Source organism: Caloenas nicobarica, chromosome 1, assembly GCF_036013445.1.
Source record: "Caloenas nicobarica isolate bCalNic1 chromosome 1, bCalNic1.hap1, whole genome shotgun sequence".
NCBI lineage: Eukaryota > Metazoa > Chordata > Aves > Columbiformes > Columbidae > Caloenas > Caloenas nicobarica.
The window spans coordinates 144,151,383-144,156,798 of record NC_088245.1 but is presented as its reverse complement, the minus strand read 5'-3'; the positions used below and the strand labels follow the sequence as shown (position 1 = coordinate 144,156,798).

The window sequence follows — 5,416 nt, the reverse complement described above, 5'->3', positions numbered from 1 at the left end:
TGTTATTTCTTAAAGAGCACGATTTGCAATTTCTGAAATAAACTTGTGATTAAAAGGTTACACATACTATTTTGAACTCTTGTGCACCTTCAGTTCAGTTCTATTCTTCCACAGGTGCCTCTAATTGTTACTGACAGGAGACATGTCTAAAACACAGAGCTTGTCAAAAGATTTTGGTCTGATATGGAGCTACACTGTTCCCAAACACCTCTGTAATATGTAAAGATGTGATTCCTGGTCATTTTTAAAGTAACCAAAAGGACATATCATAGATTCCTACAGATAATAATGACTGAGTATCTGGTGGTATAGAGCTCCAAAATTAATTAAGACACCACTATATCCTTTCCATACAAGTATTCTTAGGAATGAGTTCAGAAAGTGTTAACTGCTTGAACTGGTGCATACTTCTACAGTGTACTTTATGGCTAAGTCTTCTTATAAAACACTAGCAATTGAGGTTATGTAATCCCTTTCAAACAGCCAGATATCAAGTTAACCCAATTTTCTTCCATGAGACAGGGAAGGAAATGACTGTGGCTTCTGATTTTGGATAGAGCTTTGCTGAACTCATCTCAAAATTCCCTTGGTATCAGTAGATTCCAGCATATTTTTTGGCCTATTCAGCACCATTCCTGTGTACAGCCATATATTTATCTATCTGTTACCCCTTCACAGAACTGGGACCGAGGGGTCTACTGGCTGTAGTCCATTCCTGGCCAACTCAAGATACTTCAGATGCTTAAGCATCCTCTTGAGGCATTTTAGTTTGCAAACAGCTTTTCCATAGTTATATTTTCGCTAAAGAAAGTAAACAGATGGCCTTTGCTTCAAATAACACAACTCCAATAGGGAGATTTTGTTTCACTTAGCCAGAATCTAGATTTTTCAGCATGGTGACTTTGCTAAGGTGCCTTAAAAGTCAACAGGTCTCAACAGTCAACCTAGAGCAATGGGGCATTACACTCCCTATTTAGAAAGGATGCAGTGCATCCAGAATGGATCCAATGGATCCAGAATTGTACTCTCAGTCTTCTGTCCAATTCCAAGTCTAGATGTAACAGACTGTCAGTGTTTACCTGACTACAGGCCTGAAATAGGTTTAAAAGTAAGCCTCACGAGAGTTAAGTCACAGCATGACTCATATGCATAAGTATGCCTTAAAGGAATTTTCAAATTAATTTCCTAAGTGGCTGTTAGCTTGATTAGTAGAAATATTTTATTGAAACTATATTGCTGAGCCTACACTTGACAATATTGTTTTTCTGCTGCAAAAGTCTTATAGCTGCTAATATAAATGGTGAAACAGAAATTTGCTTTTACATGTGTCAGCTGGCTTTCCAGATCAAATTCCAAGCAGCTAGCACTTTCACAAGAACAGCCTTTTCTGTCAATAACATTTCCATGAAAAATGCTTTTAATAAGTGAGAAAAAGACAAACATAACCCCCTCTGAATTAGGCTGACCCAGTTTATGTATTTTGAATGGTTTGGTCTTTAGTCTGTGTAGCCAGAAATAGTTTTTTCATTCAGGGTCAGCCTTGCGTAGTTCATCTAACAGACTGCAACCTCCTCACACTCAAATCCTACAGTCTTTCTGGAAAGACATGGGTACTCAAAGAAGACTTGTAACAAACTTTCTGAGCTTACATACTGTTATAAACTGCCAGAAAGTTGTTAAGAAGACCTTATCAAGAGACGAATTAAAACCTTATCAATTTATGTGCATTCATTCTCTAATCCAACCTAGAAATTTTGTTTTAAATAATTGTCCCAATCACCAGTCAGACCAATCAGGCAGCCTGATCATCCCAGTGAAAAGCCCCGTATATTGAAGGTCTGACCGAAGCCATGAAAGATTAAAAGACAGATCAAGGAGTTACTGAAGAAGTTACTGTTATTTCAGAAGCTGGACCAGATAGCTTCCCCACAGTATTAAAAAATGACATTTTTAGTTTTCAGACCTCACCTCCTGCTTTAGGCCTAAAGTCTGGATTCGGTGACCTATTAACCTGTTTCAAAACAGCTCTCTTTTAAGATGAGCAGGATGGCAGGTCTGACAATAACTTTACAAAAATGTATAAAATCCACTTGCCAGGTATGGTGATGTCCACTTAGGTTTGATTTAACAAACTCAGGATCTGAATCAGCCTTAGCACTTGCCTTTCTGGCATGGACAAAGTATTAAGCCAGAAACAACATATTAGCAGTCTGTCAATGACAATCCTACTGCTAGATTTAACCTGCTCTAAGAGTAAAATATTAGTTATACTTAGAGCTCTCCAGTAGATAGACTAATAATTGCCAATATCAAAAATAAAATTTCATACGCTTGCCCACAATCACATATCCAAAGGTTATAGATCTAGATATATCTGTGTTGTGCCCTTGGGTTTTCAATTTAGTCTTTACATTCCTGGATATCGATGTCAAAGAAACAATGGAGTCAAATCTTGCAAGATAGAACAGATTTAAGGGAAATTAGGTAGAATATTTTACTGTACATCCAGTCAGGATGGCCGAGCGGTCTAAGGCGCTGCGTTCAGGTCGCAGTCTCCTCTGGAGGCGTGGGTTCGAATCCCACTCCTGACAAGTTTTTTACTGGCCTGAGTTCAGAGAAAAGCAACAAAGCTGGTGAAGCGTCTAGAGAACAAGTCTGATCAGGCACAGCTGAGGGATCTGGGGCTGTTCGGCCTTGAGAAAAGGAGGCTCAGGGGAGACCTACTCACTCTCTACAACTACCTGATAGGAGGTTGTAGCATGGAGGGTATTGATCTCTTCTCCTAAGTAACAAATGATAAGACAAATGGCCTCAAATTGTGCCAGGGGAGGTTTAGATTGGATATTAGGAAAAAAATCTTCACCAAAAGGGTTGTCAGGCATTGGAACAGGTTGCCCAGGGAAGTGGTGGAGTCACCATCCCTGGAGGTGTTTCAAAGACGTGTAGATGAGGTTCTTAAAGACATACTTCAGAGGTGGTCTTGGCAGTGCTAGTTTAATGGTTGGACTCAATGATTTTAAGGGTCTTTTCCAACGAAAATTGTCCACAAAGCACATCCTCTGCTAGGAGAGAAAACTGAACTATATAAGGGAAACAATTCATGGAAGCAAAATTATTCATTATGATACTAAGTGTATTAGTAAGGACTAAATTGTCCTTTGACAGTCCTGCATGTTGCATCAGGAATAGGTTCTGTATTTTTCACTGTATTTCAAATATGTAGTTAAGAACTGCATGTATTACAATTGAACATTAGTCTTGCTGATGACTTCACAGTACATATACCGTATACTTACAGTTTGAAAGCTGCAGAAGAATTATCACTAATCTAATGAGCAAAGATTTGTCCACTGCCACTTTTGCAAAACATACATGGCATATTGGCAGACGTTAGTCACTGGATAGCCTGGATAGATACTGTTAGTTGGAAGGAATACTTAGCTGTCATAATGGATGATGGAACTATCCTTTAGTCTTAGCTATTAATGTAAAATAAAATAAATTTACTGAATTACTAGATGTTCAAGTAATATTTTGCAAAAGAACAGAAGGCAGTGCTAACTCTTCTACATCTCACGCGTGTTGTAGGCACATCTTCATTGGCTGAGATGCACTAAGAGCTATATTCCTGTCCCCAGCTCCTCATTATTAGACTCCCACTCCATTTCACTGTCCTCTCAAATCTGCTGGATGAATGACTTGTCAGATGTCTCTTTAACTCATTATGGTCAAATCAAACTCCTCAGCCAATATAGAAGGAAATGGATTAGGATATCTGTCCACAGCCTGGAACTCCAAACAGACTCACAGTAGCAGAAGATGATCAAATGTCTGAAGCTGCCATTGCCCCAGGCATCAGCCTCACAGGCTAATTGACAGTCATAGATCTGCTGCTGAATTGCCACAGTTTTCAAGCTAACACAGGAAGATAAACTATTCACATCTGGCAGTGATTGTTAGAGCAAGCATTCCAGAGCTAGCCATCTTTTAGTGCTCTGTTTTTAACCCACTTCTGACAGCCTGTCTGATCCTTAATCATATAATGATGGTACCATCATCATATAAAATCAATCTTCCTTAATGTGATAGTTAAAACACAAGCATTGGCTACTGGTCTTTGGAACTACACTTACACTCGATAATATGTTTGCTGTAGGCACAAAAGTTTCACTGAAAATGTCATAATTATGAGGGCTTTCTCAGACAGTGGGGAAAACTTAAAACAGTACTAAGGTAAATACTAAGTCTTCCAAATTTATGATCATCATATTGTCTTCTTTATACCACTTCTGGTTTGATCATACACAGGCATCTTTCTGTGAACAACTTGTCAGGGCAAATGAACACAAAGGGCTGTGGTAGAGGACAGTGAAGGTGAAAGGACATCGCAAGCACAGTATACAAATTCTCAACGGGTTCAATAAATCCTGCAGATGTTGGAATCTCCATTACTTCTTCCAAAATCCTGCCAGCACTGCATTTGTTTGTTTCCTTTCCTTTCGTGCCTGCCACTGAGTACAAGAGTACAGCTGCTCAGAAAAGAAAGGGCTTGCTTTTCTTTAAAATTATACCAGATGGGATGCTCATTTGCTGACTTTGTCCAAAACAATAAGGTTTAGTGCAACACAGTTTTCCAGATACATGCATGGCCAAGTCTCCTCTTCCTTCCTCTATTCTTCTGTTGTAACTAAGCTAAATTTTACATAAACTGTTGATTGTTAAACCATTTTGGAATAGATTTCTGCAAGGTCAACTAATTGCAAGTTCTGCTTTTAGTTTCTTTATAAACTAGTGAAGTATCACTATGGAGAAATAGACAGTATTTAAATAAATTTTTATTATCAATAAATGTTTAGCCATTATAGTTTTGCCAAACATTTATTTAAAGAGTGCCTGCTAGGGTCAGAAGACCTAAAAATATTGCTCAAAATATTTCTTCTCAAGTATTTGCAACATCTTTGGCCTGTATATCCAACAAGACCTCCAATTTATTAATTTAAGGGTTGAGTAGAGAGAATCAGATTAATCTTCTCTAAATGATCTTCCCATAAACAAACATCAGCACTTGCCATTTGCATTTTACAGCTCGCTGTGGATATCAGAACCAAAAATACTTCCATAAGCAGACTCAAAGTATTTATTAGTTATTGATCCTATGACTTATAGCCTCCTATGGGACAGCTAACCATAAATATGTGAGCAGTCCTGCCTAATGCTTGTAGAGGGCAGTACTATGTATAAATACATTGACAGAGAAAAGGACTGAATTAAAGAGATATTTCTAAAAAAATTTACTGCTATCAACACCTACAATGGCATATTTTAATTACAGTGGATTAGACAGTTAAGCCTGTATTAATTCAGCATTCTTTTACTGGTTGCCAGTCATACAGACTAAGAAATAGCTTCCTCTAAT

The 5,416-nt window shown here is 38.1% G+C and overlaps 1 non-coding gene across 1 annotated transcript; it reads left to right on the top strand.

Moving 5' to 3' along the window:
- The first annotated feature begins 2,508 nt into the window (after positions 1–2,508).
- On the top strand, positions 2,509–2,591 carry TRNAL-CAG (transfer RNA leucine (anticodon CAG)). The gene has a single exon. It is a non-coding gene; the product is annotated as a tRNA-Leu (tRNA).
- The last annotated feature ends 2,825 nt before the right edge of the window (positions 2,592–5,416 follow it).